Consider the following 22,076-nt stretch of genomic DNA (forward strand, 5'->3'; position numbering starts at 1 on the left):
TGTGAAGAATTTCAATACCAGATAAGATTTTATATTTTGTATTTTCAGTGGCCCACAGATCAAAGTATGTCAGTGAGGATAATGCAATGTGAGCAGAGCTCACTGAGGAACAGAGTACAAGCCACATAGTTTTGTGTTGGCAACATTTACTAGATTCTGGATTAGTGGTGCTGGAAGAGCACAGCAGTTCAGGCAGCATCCAACGAGCAGCAAAATCGACGTTTTGGGCAAAAGCCCTTCATCAGGAATAAAGGCAGAGAGCCTGAAGCGTGGAGAGATAAGCTAGAGGAGGATGGGGGTGGGGAGAAAGTAGCATAGAGTACAATAGGTGAGTGGGGGAGGGGATGAAGGTGATAGGTCAGGGAGGAGAGGATGGAGTGGATAGGTGGAAAAGGAGATAGGCAGGTAGGACAAGTCCGGACAAGTCATGGGGACAGTGCTGAGACCAAAGGGGTAGCCATGGGCACACGTATAGGCCCCAGCTATGCCTGTCTCTTTGTTGGCTACGTAGCACCGTTGATCTTCTGTAATTACACCAGCACCACTCCCCACCTCTTCCTCCGTTACATTGATGACTGCATTGGCGCCACCTCGTGCTCCCGCGAGGAGGTTGAGCAATTCATCCACTTCACCAACACATTCCACCCTGACATTAAATTTACCTGGACCATGTCTGACACCTCCCTCCCTTCCTGGACCTCTCCATCTCCATTAATGATGACCGACTTGACACTGACAATTTTTTACAAACCCACCGACTCCCACAGCTAACTGGATTACACCTCTTCCCACCCTACCTCTTGCAAAAATGTAATCCCGTATTCCCAATTCCTCCGCCTCCACCATATCTGCTCCCAGGAAGACCAGTTCCACCATAGAACACACCAGATGGCCTCCTTCTTTAGAGACCGCAATTTCCCTTCCCACGTGGTTAAAGATGTCCTCCAACGCATCTCGTCCACATCCCGCACCTCCGCCCTCAGACCCCACCCCTCCAACCGTAACAAGGACAGAACACCTCTGGTGCTCACCTTCCACCCTACCAACCTTCACATAAACCAAATCATTCGCCGACATTTCCGCCACCTCCAAAAAGACCCCACCACCAGGGATATATTTCCCTCCCCACCCCTTTCCGCCTTCCGCAAAGACCATTCCCTCCATGACTACCTGGTCAGGTCCACGTCCCCCTACAACCCACCCTTCCATCCTGGCACCTTCCCCTGCCACCGCAGGAACTGTAAAACCTGCGCCCACACCACCTCTCTCACCTCTATCCAAGGCCCTAAAGGAGCCTTCCACATCCATCAAAGTTTTACTTACACATCCACTAATATCATTTATTGTATCCTTTGCTCCCGATGTGGTCTCCTCTATATTGGGGTAGCAAAGAGTACAATGGGTAATGGGGGTGGTGATGAAGGTGATACGTCAGAGAGAAGGGTGGAGTAGATAGATGGAAAGGAAGATAGGCAGATAGGACAATTCATGAGGGCGGTGCTGAGCTGGAAGGTTGGAGCTGGGGTGAGGTGGGGGAAGAGGAAATGAGAAAACTGGTGAAATCCACATTGATGCCCTGGGGTTGAAGTGTTCCAAGGCAGAAGATAAGGCGTTCTCCTTGCAGGCGTCAGGTGGTGAGGGAGCAGTGGTGGAGGAGGCCCAGGACCTCCATGTCCTCAGCAGAGTGGGAGGGGGAGTTGAAATTTTGGGCCACAGGGCAGTGGGGTTGATTGGTGCGGGTGTTCCGGAGATGTTCCCTAAAGTGCTCTGCTAGGAGGTGTCCAGTCTCCCCAATGTAGAGGAGACCACATCAGGAGCAATGGATACAATAAATGATATTGGTGGATGAGCAGATAAATCTTTGATGGATGTGGAAGGCTCCTTTGGGGCCTTGGATGGAGGTGAGAGAGATGGTGTGGGCGCAGGTTTTGCAATTCCTGAGGTGGCAGGGGAGGGTGCCAGGGAGGGTGGGTTGTTGGAGGGCTGAAGAAATTTCTCCCATCTCAGTTCTAAAGATTTGGAGATGCCGGTGTTGGACTGGGGTGTACAAAGTTAAAAATCACACAACACCAGGTTATAGTCCAACAGGTTTATTTGGAAGCACTAGCTTTCAGAGCATTGTCCCTTCATCAGGTGGTTGTGGAGTATAAGATTGTTAAGACACAGAATTTCTTGCAAAAGTTTACATGTGATGTAACTGAAACTATATATTGAAAAAGACCTGGATTGTTTGTTAAATCTCTCATCTTTTAGAATGAACATGTTGCTTTCATATGTAAATCGCAGAAAGTTTTTAAAGTTACATTCCCAAGTGAACTTTAACAATTGGTGTCATGTCGGCCAAGATAATGCATTTAAGGTGTGAGGTGTACAAGATGATTCGGGGTTTAGATAGGGTTGACAGTGAGAACCTTTTTCCGCGTATGGAGTCAGCTGTTACTAGGGGACACAGCTTTAAACTAAGGGGTGGTAGGTATAGGACAGATGTTAGGGGTAGATTTTTTACTCAGCGGGTTGTGAGTTCATGGAATGCCCTGCCAGTAGCAGTGGTGGACTCTCCCTCTTTATGGTCATTTAAGCGGGCATTGGACAAGCATATGGAGGTTATTGGGCTAGTGTAGGTTAGGTAGGCTTCGGTCGGCGCAACATCGAGGGCCGAAGGGCCTGTACTGCGCTGTATTTTTCTATGTTCTATGTTCTAAGGTGCCCTTTGTGACTTAACAAACAATTCCATCCAAATTTTGTATCATCTGCAAACATGGAAATATTAAATTTGATCTTCACATTCAAATCATTTACCTAGATTGTGAACAGGAAGGGCCCCAAGCACTGATCTTTATGGTAAAGTGTAACATTAGTGCTAGTCTGCCAAATTGAGAATTACCTTTTTATTCTTACTGTTTTCTCTGTTATTCAAGCCATACCAATCTATTACTACATATCCCACAATTTTGTTTAATAACCCCATGCAAACGTTTATTGAAAACCTGCTGAAAATTCAAATATACTACATCCACTATTATTCTCTTAGCTACCCTACTAGAAACATCCTTAAAGAAACTCCAACAGACTGTCAAACTTGTTTGGCAGAATCCACTTTGGTTAAATCCAAGTTGCATGAAGTTTTTTCGGAGAGTTTTTCACCATGTGGCATAGCAAAATGCCTTGCCTTAACATACCAAGTTTGCCTCGTTAACTACTTACCCTGTCTATACGGAATCTCACTCATCCAATTCTAGCCTCATCCCAGAGATACTGCTCTGGGAACAACTCACCACTTGGAGGAGATAATCTGCTGAAAGACTGACATCCCTTACATCCACAACTTCTTTAAAAGGCTGCTGTGGAATTAGGCAAGCATTAGTATTCTGCCATTGCCCTTCACTGGTCATATAATGGCACAAAAGGCACTAAGCCATATAGCCTATGGACACATTCTTGCACAGAAAACCTATTCTCTCACTGTAGTCGCTGTTTAACCACCAGGCTACAATTTATCTCGTCCTTAGATATTTCCCATCTAAACAGTAATTCACCATGTCTCTATCCTCACTGCCCATTGGAGTTCTGCTGCTTGTCAGTCTCCAGTGGGGGAATGACAGTGGCAAGCAACTGGACAATTCCAAATATGAGTTTTATTTACATCCAGCAAAAGCAAACACAAGCAAAACAAGTAGTTTCACAGTTCACAAACATTTGATGATCCAAGACTGTCTTCTACACCTGGATCTCTGCTACTGGAACTGGATGTCAATCAGGTCCTGTCTGGTTCGCAGTGCCCAATCTGAACTGTATCATGCACAAGGAGGGCATCCCCTTTCCCAATTCTTTGCCCTCATCTTTAAACAACTATCCCGCTCTTCCAGCTCCTCAGCATCTACCACATTGTTTCAATGCCTGTACCATTTGTGTAGACTACAGGATGCCAGGATAATGCAGTACACACTGTTTGGACTCTACCAGAGAGTCCCCCCAAGCTGTAAAATCACATTTTCAGCTGCCCTATTGTCTGCTCAACTATAGCCCTGATCACAACATGTAATTTCAGAATTCAAGGGGAAAGGAGGACGATCACAGGCAAATTTCGATGTGGTGGGTTTCCATATGGGAAGAATGTGTACCAGCTAGAAGGTGCCGTACTCACCAAGTGAGCAATACAGTACATTAAAAAAAGATGTGCTTGCTGTGTTGTGTTCTTTATTATCCCATGTGCACAGTCAGTTATTCATATTATTGTTGTATCCATTACAGTCCCTTGTCATAGGATCCCTACAGTGTGGAAACAGGCCATTTGGCCCAACAAGTCCACACCAACCTTCTGAATTGTAGCCCACCCAGACCTATTCCCCTAGCCTATTACCTGACACTTTCCCCGACTAATGCCCCTAACCTACACATCCCTGAACACTACTGGCAACTTAGCACGGCCAACTCACCTAATGTGCACATCTTTGGACTGTGGGAGGAAACCAGAGCACCTGGACGAAACTTCATATATTTGCTTCTCAAATGTTGTGATGTCTAGCAGATGACAATATCATGCTTTTGCTCATCAAAGTGATACTGACTGTACTCACCCTGGGCATTGTCCCATCCATTTTCCAGTTGCATTTAACATCTAGAGAAAGGCAAATGGAGGCTGGAACACTGACATCAGGCTCCACCTGCACCAGATTCCCTCCCACAGACTCCATACCACCTTTGAATTTGGTCTACCATGAGAGCCCATTTTTACCCATTCTTCCCATATGGAGACACACCACACCAAAATTCACCTTGATTGTCCTCCTTTCCCCTTGACCTCTGAAATTACATGTTAATGATACCCACCCTAGTCCTTTACATTCCTCCTGTGGGGTTTACAGTAGTGGTCACTGCCAATACCCCCCTTCCCACAGCTTATCAGATGCTTGCCTCCCAAATACCTGGAGTACCCAACTCCATCATGACCTTATCCCCATCTCTGCACCTGCCTACACGTTCCCAACCCCAGACTCGACTTTCCCAATCCTATGAGCCCCTACTTCCCTTTGGAATTCCCTCAAAGATCAATGCATGGACTTCCCAGGACTGAATTCGCCTCAGAGCTCTGAATGACTTCAACAAGCATCACAAACAAGACTGACCAGACCCTGACTGTTGTCTTTGCAGCTCCCAGATGAGCAGTACATAATTCTCCTGATGGTCAGTCCTGAAGGACCAGGACAAACAATTAAGCACTTCCCAGACTGCAGTTGCACATATCCCCAGACTAGCAGCAGCCCAAATGTACACCTGATTGTGGTGCAGCCCGTGGAGTGCATGCAGACCACGACTTGACTGACAGTACCAGGACCCCAATGACAGTAGCTGCCCCTTGACTGGACTGAGGACTAGCCCCCAACTATTTTCTGACATTGCCATTTTGATGAATAAAAGTACAGTGCATTTGTCAAGCAGGCAGCTGGCATAGCTGTGGGTGCTAGAATGATGTCTCTGTGTATCGTACAGCAAGATGTCACTCTAGCCCAGACAAGTTGCTACTAACAAGCATGACAAACAGCCTGTGAGTCTGCACAAGAGACTACATCAATACAGCAGTTCTGATAGCCTATAGATACTGGCTAAAGCACCAGGGTGAATGGATACTTTCTACATTTGACCCAGGGGCCACAAGCTAGTAAGCACATCACTGACACATCTCTGCAGCTGGTCAAGGAAGAATCACCAGAAGATTAAGCACCTGACTGAGTGCGTTTAAACTTTGGGACGAGAATTGGACCAGCTCCTTGGCTGACTGAATCCCCTCCTCAACCTAGTAAATGTGCATTCTTTCTGACTTTCACATTTTGCCATTTTCATCCATCACATGCAGTGCATTTACCACATAAGTTGTGGTCATATGCTACAGCTCAGACACTGACAGTTACTTTTTAGTGATCCCCATTCAGCATTGAAGAGCAGACTAAAATGTAATCATTGCTGCCTACAAAGCAGGTTCACTTCAGAAGCTGACAAGCTCATGTCAGTGCTAAATATCCTGCATAAATAAAGGTGATGACTAGTTGTCTCTGTGCAAAATGACTTGTCACAGGCATTCAAGTGCTGGCTCTCCCTCAGCTTTAAAGCATAGACTCGATACCCTAAAGTCAGAGCTGAATTTGGCCAAGACCAAGAGGCTGGTGCTTTGCCAATATTGAGTCACACAATTGAGGGGTGTGGGAAAAGTGTGCACAGTGATGCGAGTTGGCCAGCATGGCAATTACACAAGCTGCAATGTGCATTGACAAAACAAGTTGCCTATTATCCGCAATGCTTTACCAATCAAGTTTTTTTTTCCACTGAGCTTCTCGATTGTAAAAAGGAAGATTGAGAGTTAATAAAGGAAGTTGGGCTATTAATAAAATACAATATAAACTTTCCATATAAACATGTTGGCAAGATTCTGAATGTACCATCTTTGGTGTGAGAACTTAACTGGGAGAGTTTTTATCAGCATAGAATATATTTTTTGGAGTCTCACTCAACCAATCACTTCACTCATCATTATTCTTGCCACTTCAGAGAAGAGAAAATTCCACTGCATGACAGCTGCTTTGTGGCCTCTTAACATCCCTGACTAACTCTGCAGCAACAAACTTGATTACATTACTTTATTTTCTTATTCATGGATTAATGGACTGTAATAGTCAGGGTCATGCAGCAACTGATTTGTTAAATGCATTACTCAATCCAAACAGGCAATATTATCTGTAATTCCCATAATTTGAAATTGTATGTAATAACGTCCCATGTGGTATATTGTCAAATACTTTTTGACAATTCAAGTGAAACAAATCCATTTATTCTCCTTAATTCACCATGTTAGTGGCAACCTCAAAAAAAATTGTCAAACATCATTTCCCTTTTATAAATCATTGTTCACTCTGCCCAATACCATTTTGATTTTCTAAGTGCTGTGTTACCAGGTTCCTAATAAGAAATTCCATCATTTTTTCTACTGCTGGTATCAGGCTAACTGGCCTCTATTCTCTCATTTACTTAGAGTGAGGTTACGTTTGTTATCCTTTTATCCATTGGGATTTCTCTAGAATCTAGGGAGTTCTGGAAGGTCAAAACTAATGCAATAATTATTTGTTAATAATTACAGATTAGGTCAACAGGTTCACGGTTTGGCAGGTCTTTGCCTCATTGTTTCTTCAGGACTTGTTTTTATTCTAATAACTCCCTTCAAGTTCCTCCGCCTCACTACAGCAATAATTCCCCACTGGACAGATTTTTTTTCCCCTTTCATTGTAAAGAAAGTGCCTAGTGTCAACTAGGCAAAAGTGAGGATTGCAGATGCTGGCAATCAGAGTTTAAATCAGAGTGGTGCTGGAAAAGCACAGCAGGTCAGGAAGCATCCGAGGAGCAGAAAAATCAACGTTTCGGGCAAAAGCCCTTCATCAGGAATAGAGGGGATAGCATTTTTGCATGACGTACAGTGGGAAAAGGTGTAATCCAGGGAGCTGTGGGAGTCCGTGGGTTTGTTAAAAATGTCAGTGTCAAGTCAGTCATCACTAATGGAGATGGAGAGGTCCAGGAAGTGGAGGGAGGTGTCAGAGATGGTCCAGGTAAATTTAAGGTCAGGGTGGAATGTGTTGGTGAATTTGATGAACTGCTCAACCTCCTCGTGGGAGCAGGAGGTGGTGACGATGCAATCACCAATGTAGTGGAGGAAGAGGTGGGGAGTGGTGCCAGTGTAACTACGGAAGGTGGACTGTTCTACATAGCCGACAAAGAGACAGGTACAGCTGGGGCCCATATGGGTGCCCATGGCTACTCCTTTGGCTGGAGGAAGTGGGAGGATTCGAAGGAGAAATTGTTAAGTGGGGATGGCATTTTTGCAGGATGTAGGGTGGGAAGAAGTGTAATCCAGATAGCTGTGGGAGTTGGTGGGTTTGTAAAAGAGTCAGTGTCAAGTCGGTCATCATTAATGGAGATGGAGAGGTCAAGGAAGGGGAGGGAGTATTTGCCCGAAATGTCGATATTTCTGCTCCTCAGATGTTGCCTGACCTGCTGTGCTTTTCCAGCAACATTCTGATCCAAACTTCTTTCCATAGTGTGTTGACCAGAAATGCACACACTATTCCAGCTTTGTCCTAAATAAGGTCCTGTACAGCTCCAACACAACCTCCCTGCCCTTATAATCTATGCTATGACCTCCTCACTTTCAATTACCTTTATGCCAACTTAATTATTATCCCTACGTATTCTCATTGACATCATTTATGAATATCACAAACAATAAGGCACCCAGCACTGATTCCTGTTGTATACTACTGCACACCGGGTTCCAGTCACACAAAGAACCTTCCATCTCCTGTCACTAGAAATATAGAATGTCGACAGTGTGGAAGCAAGCCATTCAGCTCCTATAATCTCCACTGACCCTCTGAACAGCTCCCGTTACCCCGCCCCTAGCCATGTGACCCTGCAGTTCCGATGACTAATCCGTCTAGCCTGCACATCCCTGGATCCTCTGGACAATTTTGTAGAGCCAATTCACTTAACCTGCACATTTTTGGACTGTGGAAAGAAACTGGAGCACCCAGAGGAAAATCACATTTAGATGGGAAGAACGTGCAAGCTGTACACAGTTGCTTGAAGCTAGAATTGAACCTGGATCTCTGGCAGTGCTAACCACTGAGACACTGTGATGTTCTAAGCCAATTAAAATTGCACTGCATTGTTCAAAGCAGAGGCAGAATACTTTTAGGGTCAACATTTTTTTAAAACCCAATTATATTTCCTGAAAGAACCAATTTTCAGAATTAAGTATTTTGAAGGTCCACTTTTAGTACAACATCTCTAGGGCTCGATATTGAGATTATTGTTCTTCCTGATTTATAGTAATCATTTCGATCTTGAAATGCAGGGGTTAATTTCAGAGTTTCTGGATAAGACAGTACTTGGAGAATTATAGACTGTGATAAGGACAGTGTAGAACTTCAAAAGACATTGACAACTTGGTGGAATAGGCAAATAGGTAGCAGATGATGTTCCAATATGAAGAATGAGATGATACATTTTTGTAGAAATAACATGGGGATATAGCATAAAATAAAATACATTATGCTAAAGAGTGTTCATGACCTGCATTTCTAGTATTTAAAAGTGGCAGGATAGAAATCATGATTAATAAAGCATACAGTATCCTAAGCTTTATTAATAGGGGTTTAGGGGACAAGAGAGTGGTGGTTATGTTGTAACTGTATAAAACACTAGTTAGAGACCTATGCTGGTCACTGTCTACTTCTGGGTGCCACTCTAAAGGAAAATGCAAACAGTGCTGACAGAAGATATTTATGAGAATGGTAATAGAAACAAGAAGTTTAAGTTATAAAGACAGATTGAAGAGGTTGGGACTGTTTTTCTTGAAGAGAAGAAGGTTAAGAGATTTGTTTGGTGTTTTCAAAATCGTGAGGGAGATGGACAGAATAGACAGGGAGAAACTGTTCCTGATCTTTGAAGGATCAAGAACCAGAAGACACACAGCTTTAAAAGTGATTTGCAAAAGAAACAAAGTGTGACACGAGAAAAGCATTTTCATGCAGAGAGACATTTGAGGCTTAAATACATTGCCTGGAAGTTTGTGAAAGCACGTTCAATTGAGGTAGTCAAGAGGGCATTATATGATTACTTATATAGAAATAATGTGCAGGGTTACATAAAAAGGCAGGTGAATAGCATTAGCTTATGAGACAAGTTGCGAGAGGGTTCCAAACAGCTTACAGAGAGAACCAAAAATAGAAATTGCAGTTTTGGGAATTCTCTCCACAGATGCTGCCAGACCTGCTGTGTTTTTCCAGCAATTTCTGTTTTTGGTTCCAATTTACAGCATCCGCAATTCTTTTGCTTTTTTTTTGTTTATGGAGCGAGATTAAGTACATGGGCAAAAAAGTTGGCCAATGGAGTATAATTGGGAAAATGTACTGTTCATTTAGGAAGGGAAAACAAGAGAACAGAATATTAATTAAACAGAGAAAAGTTGCAGAAACCTGCCGCACAAAGTGATTTGGAGGTACTTGTGCATGAAACGCTGAAAGCTACCACACAGGTGTAGCAGGTAATCAGGAAGGCTTTTGGAATATTTGAGTTGGGGTATAAGAGCAAGGAAGTCTTACCACAACTGTACAAAGTGCAGATGAGACCTTATCTACAGCACTGTAAGCAGTATTGGTTCCTTTATTCAAGGAAAGACATCATTTCATTAGAGACAGTTCAGAGAGGGTTCACGAGAATTATCTAGAATTAATAAGGCAGTGTCGTATGAGAAAAGGTTAAACAGGTTGGGGCTCTACCTATGGAGTTTAAAAGATTTGAGTGGTGGTCTCATTGAAACATATCCGATTGTGAAGGGGTCTGATAGGGTAAATGTTTAGAGGGTGATTTCCCTCATGGGAGAGTCTAGAAGCAGAGGACATAGTCTCAGAATAAAGGGGCATTATTTAGGATTGAAATGAGGAAGAATTTTTTCTCTGAGGGTGGAGAATCTTTGCAACTTCTTATCATGGAGAGCTGTTGAGCAGAGTCCTTGTGTATACCTAAGACTGAGATATTAGATTCTTCATAAGGAGGGGAATCAAGACTTATGGGGAAAGAGCAGGAAAGTGGACAAGAACAATGTTGGATCAGCCATGACCCTGTTGATTGGCAGAGCAGGCTTGAGAGGTGAAATGGCCAATTCCTGTTTCTATTTATTATGGTTTTACGGTTTTATGCAAAGCTAATGCAGACCAATAGGCCAAGTGCCTCCATTTGCACCATAACAATTTTGTGATTCTATGATTATATCATTGTTTGGAAAAGGAGATTTACAGTGTGTTATATGCAGGAAAATCATGAGCACATTTTTCAGTAATGTGTTAATGATTAAACTGTACAAAACAGACAAAACCTTTTGCTTTATAGTACAAAGATTTAAAACAGATGAACAGATGAAATGTACGATATTGGTTTTGTTTACTGCGTATAAGAAGTGCACAACACAAAACATTTCAAAAATGAACACATCATTCTGTATGTCAAACCATTGCTTTCCATGTAATGAGAGCTACTTTTTAATGTGCAATTTGCAGTTATTTACCAACATAAGCATTTACAAAACAATTCACAAAAACAAAATCACTCAAGCAATCTAATTAAGTCCTGAATGAGCAAAGTATTCATTAACCTCATTCTCTTCTCAAATCAGTTTCTATACACCAATATATTTTCTCCCAAAGTTTTTCCTTCATTTGTAAAAGAGTAAAAACAAAATAGATCAGACATTGGTCTCCCTGACTAGTTTTGCGGCATTTCAAATGGCAGTTCACTCTCTCAGCTTCAATATAGAATGCAGCTTTTGATTTTATATCTCATTTTACTGCATCTTTCCTAGTGAGCAATCCCCAGTATAAAACTGGAAGGAATTAAGCAGCAACAATATATATTTATCCAAGTTCACCAGGGCATGACCGAACAATCCTCCCTGCCTTTTAAGGAACACCAGCTGGGCCACATGAGTACTGTTGCAAACATACTGTTCATAATTCAAACATAGGGATGGAAGGAACCTTGTTAAATTCATCTGTATGTGTTTTCTGCCTGAAGCAGCAAGGTCAGTTCATTTGGAACTGAATGAGGGAAAATGGTTAGATGATTTAGTAGAACAAATCTACACGGGTCTTCACACAACCTTGTGGTCGACAGCAGTCAGCATAAATAGCCAATTTTATAAGGGCTACACATAACCTATGAGTACAGACTGAAGGTCTGCTTAATGTCAGGACAAGTAATTGAAGAACCTTCATATGCAAGGTTTTTAGAAAAGGTCACTGGACCACCTAGCCAAGAATTAATGGAACTACTTACTCATGTAAGTGGTACATGGAGGAATAGCAGGGTTATTAAGGAGAATAAAAATAATTCCAGTACACTGTGGCAGACCTTTGGATTCACTCCCGACCACCACCACCTTCCCACCCCCCCCCACCACCCCGAAAAAGTGAACAAATTCTGAAGGTTTTGAACTCTTGGGTTTGGGTTTGAGTTTTGGCTTGAGAGATGTTGGGGGGGGAGGAAGCATGTGGTGTAAAAATGAGACTGACTTTACACCACAAGGCACTGCAAACTATGTTGTGAAGTTAATGGAGTTTGCTTTGTTAAATTTCTCTTCATAAACACACAATAACTTGATGCTATAAGCATGAAATCTGGTAGTGTTCTGTTAAATAATTACTGGATGCTCAGAATTTTAACGGTCCCTAAAATGATCATAGTAACATTAAATGAGTCAGGAGATGGTGCACTGTGATAAATATTTTACATTTACAACTTGTGTTCCTTTTCACAGAAAGTTGTCTATTCATAAAATTATATCTCCTCCTCACAAACAACAACTACTTTTAATCCCAAAATGGGATTAAAAAGACTTGTGAACACATCTGTGATTGTTTCATTGAAAGCTTGAGGACCCATGGCAGAAATTCTATCAAATATGAGACAGCCCTTTGTCCTAAAAGGGGGTTATGTGATCAGGCAGAGTTTTGTAATATGAATTTCTAACAGCCCACAAGTTCATCATTCATTTTGTGTCTATTGTAAAATAACAACCTGCATGCACCTGGCTCCAACTGATTAAATGTATCATTTAGGGGATCTTAATGGGAAAAAACAAGGAATAAAATAACTATTTGGCTTGATAATGGCATCCCCAGACTCAACATTGCCTTAATTTCTTTCTGTTGTTAGCTGATGACAACCAGAACAATGTTTGAGGCACTTTAGGAATTAGGAAGGCTAAAAGGGGCCATGAAATGTCTGTAGCGAACAGGGTCAAGGGAAAATCTCAAGGCTTTTTATGCATATATTAGAAGGAGGAGGGTAGTGAGGGAAAGAGTAGACCCGCTCAAAGACAAAGGAGGGGAGTTATGCATGAAACTACAGGAGTGGGAGTGATCCTTAATGAGTACTTTGTATCAGTATTAACCAAAGAGAAGGACATGACTGATATTGAGGTCAGGGATGAGTGTGAATATTCTAGAGAAATGTCAATATATTGAAGGAGGAAGGTTTGGGTCTCCTAATTTGCATTACGCTAGACAAGTCCCCAAAGCCAGATGGGATCTATCCCAGGTCACTGCGAGAGGCAAGAGAAGAAGAAATAGCTGGGGTGTTAGCAGATGTCTTCACATCCTCTTTGACCACAGGTGGGGTTCCAGAGAACTGGAGATTAGTCAATGTTGTTCCCTTGTTTAAGAAAGAAAGCAGGGATAATCCAGGAAATTGTAGGCCCTTGAGCCTGATGTCTGTGGTGGGGAAGCTCTTCGAGAAGATACTTAGGGACAAGATATATGCGCATTTGGAAGAAAATGGACTAGTCAGTGACAGGTAGCATGGTTTCTAACTTGTTTAATTTAGTGATGATAAAGGTGTCATCCATGTAGCGGACCCAGAGTTTGGGTTGGGATGGTTGGCAGAGCTGTTTGCTCAAGTCTCTGCATTACTGCCTCTGCTAAGAACCTTGATATTAGAGATCCCATGGGTGTTCCATTGGTTTGTCTATAGGTTTTGTTGTTGAAGGTGATGTGGGTGGTATAGCATAGGTCCACAAGCTTTTTGATATTCTCCTTGTTGATGAAGTTGGTGGTGTTTGGTATGTGTGTCTTTGGGTCTTCTAATAGTGTAGTCAGTGTTTCCCTGGCCAGGTTATGTTGATTGAAGTAAACAGGGCTGTTACATCAAAGGAGACCATTACTTCATCCTCTTCTATCTTAGTGTCTTTGATGGTCTTCAGGACTTCTAAATGAAACAAGTTAGAGGAAACCTTCAAGACTATCAATAATACCCTTACTGGCATAAAATTCACTAAAGAGGAGGAAAACAACAACAAACTGCCATTCCTAGATGTCACAGTGGAGTGAACAGCCAATGGGGAACTTCAAAACACCGTCTACAGAAAAACAACACAGACAGACCAAATATTGAACTACAGAAACAATCATCCCAACACCCACAAACGAAGCTGCATCAGAACATTATTTCAACGAGCCAGCACACACTGCAGCACAGAGGAACTACGCAGAGCAGAGGAAAATCACCCATACCATGTATTCAAAAAGAATGGATACCCAATGAACACAGTTTGCCGATTTCTCAGCAACAAACCCAAACAAGCAGACAATACACATCCAGAAAACCTAGCCACTCTCCCCTACGTCAAAGTCATCTCGGAAAAGACTACTCAGACACGGATGAGGAAGGACACCACTTCGACTGGGACAACACATCCATTCTAGGACAAGCCAAACAAAGACACGCACGAGAATTCCTAGAAGCATGGCATACCAACCGGAACTCTATCAACAAACACATTGAGTTCGACTCCATCTACCACCCCTTAAGAAAAGGAACAGGAAGTGACTTCACCACAGGAAATAACATCACCAACCCAAAGAAACCCAACATGGAATTTTCAGCATTGCTTCGCATGAGGCCCACTGAAGATGTTACCTAGTAAGGTAACGAAACATCTGGAAATAAACCTTTCAGCTCAGCGAGCAAACTTACATCCAAAACCTTAACCTGAGCTACAAATCTTCTCAAAACTTGCTAATATCTTACATAAATTTGAGCATCAGAATGTTATAATAAATCTCACTATATCACTGAGTGACATGCAACAGCATTTTAATGTTCCTAATTATGACATATAATATTCACTTATAAAATAATATAATTCAAAGTGCATTTTAATATTTAAACATGTAAGAGTTTAGATTCAATGACTGTCAGACTGAAGTGCTAGATTGGGAATTTAGTTGCAACTTGCATATGAAACGTACAATAAAAGCAAAGACAGAGAGCAAGAAATATGCTGAAGAAGTGATCAATCAAAATAATCAATTCCAAGCAGCATTTAATAATGTCTTGATTGACATTTTATTAAGTATCTACAAAACTCTTTAAATAGACACCAAACAAAATTAGTATTTTCAAGTGTGGAGGTACTGCTACCTAAATATCAACATTGCCATGTAATCTTTAGTTTGGTTGTACAAAATTCATTTTGAGATCGGTGATAAGTTTAGAAAATTATACCCACAATAATGGTGCTATTTTCAGATTTCATACATCTAACTTTCGGGGAGATTTCTAATAAAACATGTTAAATATTTGAAAATTTCAATATGATGGGGTATAAAGGTCACAAGGCTCCCCTGTTACAAAAGGTATTTTTGGAAAAGCTTCACATGCAGTAAATGGAGCAGGGACCCTCAAGTGTGAGCAGGATAATATATTGTGATAACTACATCCAATGATTTATAACAATTTTGTAATGCTTCTGCACTTCCCAGAGTATTGTCATAAAGATATCCAGCGGCTGAATAATCCCAATTATTTCTGTTGATACCTACAAATGAGCTATCCCATTTATGTGCTTACATTCCAAACTCACGTTCTGACTCCTTAAATCTCCATCCATTCCTCAGTCACATCAATTCACCTTTGGCAGACAACACCTCCAAGATCATGTATGGCTTGTTATTATTTGAAGCTGTTGTGACAGGGACACAGACAGCTGAACAAAGTCACATTTTCTACCTCTATTATTATAACATAATGAAATTAAACCATCAAAGACTCCCAAATAGTCACTCAAATGGTTCTTAACCAGACTTTTAAATAACTTTATCTCAGACTTTGTGACTATTTAATTTCCAGACATCAAAACCAAAAAGACTTAACTATTTATTAAATACACAATAACTTTAGAAGCAAATAGACAGCATGCTTCCCTACTGGAGGGAAGGTCGTGCCTCACTAACTAGATCAAGTTTTTTCAGAAATTGATGATGATGATGATGACTGATGAGGAAAAAGCAGTTGATGTTGTCTACATGGACTTCAGTAAAGCCTTTGACGAGGTCCTTCATGGCAGGCTGGTACAAGAGGTAAAGTCACATGGTATCAGGCAAGAGCTGACAACATAGATATAGAACTGTCTTAGTCATAGGAGACAGAGGGTTGCAGTGGAAGGATGCTTTTTGGAATGGAGAATTGTGACCAGTGGTGTTCCAAAGGGATCAGTGCTGGAACTTCTATTGTCCATGATCTACACAAATGATCTGGAGGAAAACGTAGCTGGTCTAATTAGTAAGTTTGTGGACAATATAAAGATTGGTGGATTTGTGGATGGGGGAGGGGGAGGCATTATCAGAGGATACAGCAAGATATAGATCAATTGGAAAGCTGGTTGGAGAATGGCAGATGGAGTTTAATCCGGACAAATGTAAGGTGATGCATTTTGGAAGGTCAAGTACAGGTGGAAATTATACAGTGTATGGCAGAACCCTGAGGAGTATTGATAGGCAGAAGGAGCTGTGTGTGCAGGTCCACAGATCACTGAAGGTGGCAAAACAGGTAGATAAGGTAGTAAGAAAAGGCTTAAGGCATGTTTGTCTTCATTGGAAGGGGCATTGAGTGTAAGGAAAGGCAACTTATGCTGCAGCTTTGAAGAACTTTAGCTAGGCCACACTTGGAATATTGCTTACAGTGCTGATCACCACACAACCAGAAGGTTGCGGATGCTTTGGACAAGGTACAGAAAAGGTATACCCAGATGTTGCTCAGTATGGAGGATTTTAGCTATGAAGAAAGGTTGGATATACTGGGTTTGTTTTCACTGGAATGCAGGTGGTTGAGGGGTCACTTGATAGAAGTTTATACAGTTGTGAATGGCATGGATAGAATGGAAAGTATGAGGCTTTTTCTCAGGGTGGAGGGGTCAATTACTACGGGACACAGGTTCAAGGTGCAGGGGTGGGGCAAGAGTTTAAAAGAGGTATGTTGTTCACACAAAGAGTGGTGAGTGCGGAGAATATGCTGCCAGAGGAGGTGGTGGAAGCAGCATTCAAGAAACATCTGGACCAACACATGAATAGGAAGGGAATAGAGGGATACAGATCTTGTAAGTGACTACAGTTTTAGTATGGAAGGGCAAAATGTGTCGGCACAGGCTTGGAGGGCTGAAGGGCTTGTTCCTGTGACATATTGTTCTTTGTTCTTTAGCAGAGAGAGAAAGTTAAGGAATAAGAATCAGAATCGCTTCAGCTCAACAAGTCCACACTGAACTTCTGAAGAGTAACCCACCCAGACCCATTCCTCTATCCTATATTTGGCCCTGACTAATGCATCTGACCTACAGATCTCTATGGGCAATTTAGCACGGCCAATTCACCTAACCTGCACATCTTTGGACTGTGGGAGGAAACCAGAGCACCTGAAAGAAACCCACATGGACACAGGGAGAACATGCAAACTCCACACAGATAGTAACCCGAGGCTGGAATTGAACCTGGGTCCCAGGTGCTATGAGCCACCGTGCCGCCCCTAAGTAAACAAAAATAAATGAAACACATAAGTAAACGAAATTAACAGGCCAGGCTTTCACGATATGTTATTTCATAGGCATAAATACTCCTTAGGTTGCTTTTCTGAGAATAGAACCATAGGAATAATACATTACAGAAGTCAGCCATTCCATTCATCTTACTCATGCCAAACCAAAAACGTCCAGAAGTGGTGGAGGCTGGTAAAATTGCAACATTTAAAAGGCATTTGGATGGGTATATGAATAGGAAGGGTTTGGAGGGATATGGGCCAGGTGCTGGCAGGTGGGACTAGATTGGGCTGGGATATCTGGTCGGCATGGATGGGTTGGACCGGAGGGTCTGTTTCCATGCTGTACATCTCAAAGACTCTAGATTAGATTAGATTAGATTACTTTACAGTGTGGAAACAGGCCCTTCGGCCCAACAAGTCCACACCGCACCCGCCGAAGCGCAACCCACCCATACCCCTACATCTACCCCTTACCTAACACTACGGGCAATTTAGCATGGCCAATTCACCTAACCTGCACATCTTTGGAGTATGGGAGGAAACCGGAGCACCCGGAGGAAACCCACGCAGACACGGGGAGAACGTGCAAACTCCACACAGAGAGTCGCCTGAGGCGGGAATTGAACCCGGATCTCTGGCGCTGTGAAGCAGCAGTGCTAACCACTGTGCCACCGTGCCGCCCATGTGTCCTCTATGTCCTTTCTAACCACATCTTCCTGCACGCAGCCCATAGCCCTGCAATTTATGACACTCAAGGCACAGTTCCAGGTCCTTTTTAAAATAGTTTTGTGTCTCTGTATCCACCAGCAAATCAAACAGTGAATTCCAGACATCCAACACCCTTTGCTTAAAAAAGATCTTCCTCACATCCCCTCTAAGGGGTGGCACGGTGGCACAGTGGTTAGCACTGCTGCCTCACAGCGCCAGAGGCCTGGGTTCAATTCCCGACTCAGGCGACTGACTGTGTGGAGTTTGCACGTTCTCCCCGTGTCTGTGTGGGTTTCCTCCTGGTGCTCCGGTTCCTCCCACAGTCCAAAGATGTGCAGGTCAGGTGAATTGGCCATGCTAAATTGACCGTAGTGTTAGGTAAGGGGTAAATGTAGGGGTATGGGTGGTCCGCGCTTCGGCGGGTCGGTGTGGACTTGTTGGGCCGAAGGGTCTGTTTCCACACTGTAAGTAATCTAATCCCTCTGCCACTTTGCCTGAATTTATGAGCCCTGGTTTTTGCACTCTCTGCCAAAGGAACAAATTCCTCTGGTCTAGACTGAAAACAAAAGATGCTGGAAATCATATGGGTCAGGCAGCATCCAAGGAGAGAGAGCAAGCTAACGTTAAGTCTAGATGTTTCTTCATCAGAGTTGAGGTGAAGTCTGCAGGGCCAGCATTTATGTTCGGGTAAGATGACGTCAAAGTAGGACATTCCAGCTGGAACACCTCTGCTCCACTTACTCGTTGTCTTCATTTTCTTTTCTTTCTCTTCCTCCATTCTTGTGGCCTCGTAGCGCTGACATGAGAGTCCGCACTGAGGATGCCTGTGACCAAAGATCCGGAGCGGGAACGCCTGTGACCAGTGACCCAGACGGGGGGTGCCTGTGACCAGTAACCTGGAGCAGGAATGCCTGTGACCAGTGACGTGGGGCCAGAACGGCTGTGACCAGTGACCCAGAGCGGAGGCGCCTATGACCAGTGACCCAGAGCAGGAACGCCTGTGACCAGTGATCCAGAGCAGGGACGCTTGTGACCAGTGACTTGGAGTGAGTACCCCTGAAACCAGTGAACCAGAGTGGGGGCGCCTGTGACCAGTGAACCAGAGCAGGGACGCCTGTGACCAGTGACCCAGACAGGGGGTGCCTGTGACCAGTGACCCGGAGCCAGAACACCTGTGACCAGTGACCCAGAGCGAGGACGCCTGTGACCAGTGAACCAGAGTGGGGACGGCTGTGACCAGTGACCCAGAGCGGGGATGCCTGTGACCAATGAACCAGAGCGGGGACGCCTGTGACCAATGAACCAGAGCGAGGACGCCTGTGACCAGTGAACCAGAGTGGGGACGGCTGTGACCAGTGACCCAGAACTGGGATGCCTGTGACCAGTGAACCAGAGCGAGGATGCCTGTGACCAGTGAACCAGAGCGGAGATGCCTGTGACCAATGAACCAGAGCGAGGACGCCTGTGACCAGTGACCCAGAGCGGAGGTGCCTGTGACTAGTGACCCAGAGCGGGGACGCTTGTGACCAGTGACTTGGAGCGAGTACCCCTGCGACCAGTGACCCAGAGCGGGGACGCTTGTGACCAGTGACTTGGAGCAAGTACCCCTGCGACCAGTGACCCAGAGCGGGGACGCCTGTGACCAGTGACCCAGTGCAGGGATGTCTGTGACCAATGAACCAGAGCGAGGATGCCTGTGACCAGTGAACCAGAGCGGGGATGCCTGTGACCAATGTACCAGAGCAGGGGCGCCTGTGACCAATGAACCACTTGGGACGCCTGTGACCAGTGAACCAGAGCGGGGGCGCCTGTGTTGAAGGGAACCAGAGCGGGGGCGCCTGTGACCAGGGAACCAGAGCAGGGGGGCCTGTGACCAGTGAACCAGAGCGGGGGCGCCCATGACCAGTGAACCAGAGCGGGAATGCCTGTGACCAGTGAACCAGAGCAGGGGGGCCTGTGACCAGTGAACCAGAGCAGGGACACCTGTGACCAGTGAACCAGAGCGGGAATGCCTGTGACCAGTGAACCAGAGCGGGAATGCCTGTGACCAGTGAACCAGAGCGGGGACCCCTGTGACCAGTGACCTGGAACGGGGATGCCTGTGACCAGTGAACCAGAGCAGGGGCGCCTGTGACCAGTGACCTGGAACGGGAACACCCATGACCAGTGACCTGGAATGGGAACACCCGTGACCAGTGACCTGGAATGGGAACACCCGTGACCAGTGACCTGGAGCGGGGATGCCTGTGACCAGTGACCTGGAGCGGGGACGCCTGTATCCAGTGACCCGGAATGGGGATGCTAGTGACCAGTGGCTAGTGCAGCAACCCAGCGAGGAGCATGCTGGCAGCCAGTGTCAAAACATGTGGAAGCCCCCCGGTGTTGGTGTCTTTCCAGAGAGAGGTTCTGATGTTTGTCTTTATGACTCTACTTCTTGTGTTTTTTTCTGACCTATGGTCATACTTTGTATAACTATTGTACTTTGTTTTTCTTCATTTCTGTATTCTGTAATTTCGGATAGTAACAAGGTACCTTTGCTGTAAGTGGCAACTTATAAACTTTTCACTATACTCATTTGAGTACATGTGACAATAAAGCTCATTCAATTCAATTTGATGGGGGGGGGGGGGGGGCATTAGTGCTGGAGGAGAAAGGGTGTTGATAGTGCAGAGAATGTAACAAGTAAAGCCAAAACAAGGGAAGGAATGGGACTGGGATCACAATCTGAAGGTGTTGAACTCAATATTGAGTCCAGAAGGTTGTAAAGTGCCCAGTCAGAAGATAGGAGGTGGTTCCTTCAGTTTGTGCTGTGTTTCGCTGGAGCATTGCAGCATGCCCAGGACAGACAAGTGGGCAGGACGGTGTATTAAAACTGACAGGCTCCGGGAAGGTGGGGGCCCTGCTTGCACACGGACTGGAAGTGTTCCATAAAGCAGCCACACAGTCTGCATTTGGTTTCTCCAATGCAGAGTATGCCATATTGGGTACAGTGAATGCAATACACCAGATTGGAGGAGGTACAGGTGAAATGTTACTTCACCTGGAAAGACTGTTTAGGCCTTTGGACGGTGAGCAGGGAGGAAGTGAAGGAGCAGCTGTTGCACCTTCTTCAGTTACATGGGACGGTGCCTTAGGAAGTGGGGACGGTGTTGGTTGTCGAGTAGTGGACTAGGGTGTCCTGGAGGGAATGGTCCCTGTGAAATGCAGACTGGGGAGTAAGGGAATGATCTCTTCAGTGGTGATGTTCTGTTGGAGTTGTCTGGAATGGCAGAGAATGATTCCTTGAACATAGAGGCTGATGGGATAAAAAGTAAGGACAAGGAAAACCAATCATGTTGTTGCGAGTGATGGGAAGGGGCAAGGGCGGAAGTACGGGTGATAGGTCAGATGCAGTTGAAAGCCCTGCCAACCACAGTGGGCAGGAAACCACGGTTATAGAAGAAGGAAGCCATGTCAGCAGTGCTGTTTTGGAAAGTGGCAATGTCTGAACAGATATTAGATTAGATTAGATTACTTACAGTGTGGAAACAGGCCCTTCGGCCCAACAAGTCCACACCGCCCCGCCGAAGCGTAACACACCCATACCCCTACATTTACCCCTTACCTAACACTATGGGCAATTTAGCATGGCCAATTCACCTGACCTGCACATCTTTGTGACTGTGGGAGGAAACCGGAGCACCCGGAGGAAACCCACGCAGACACGGGGAGAACGTGCAAACTCCACACAGTCAGTCGCCTGAGGCGGGAATTGAACCCGGGTCTCAGGCGCTGTGAGGCAGCAGTGCTAACCACTGTGCCACCGTACGTGAAGGAACTGTAGTGGATTTGTAGTGGATGACAGTGGACAGTTTATTCCCCAAAATGGAGATGGAGAGATCAAGGAAAGGAAGAGACATATCAGGACCATGTAAAAGTTATAGAGGGGTTCAAATTGAAGAAACGTTTCAAGGCACAGACTG

General features: G+C 44.4%; 1 protein-coding gene across 1 annotated transcript in view; it reads right to left on the bottom strand.

Annotated features, from left to right (window-relative positions):
* The window catches only part of fndc1 (fibronectin type III domain containing 1), a 332,979-nt gene that overhangs the window by 163,018 nt on the left and 147,885 nt on the right, over positions 1 to 22,076 (bottom strand). The gene's annotated exons all lie outside the window — the stretch shown is intronic.

Source organism: Chiloscyllium punctatum, chromosome 11 (genome assembly GCF_047496795.1).
Source record: "Chiloscyllium punctatum isolate Juve2018m chromosome 11, sChiPun1.3, whole genome shotgun sequence".
Taxonomy (NCBI): domain Eukaryota; kingdom Metazoa; phylum Chordata; class Chondrichthyes; order Orectolobiformes; family Hemiscylliidae; genus Chiloscyllium; species Chiloscyllium punctatum.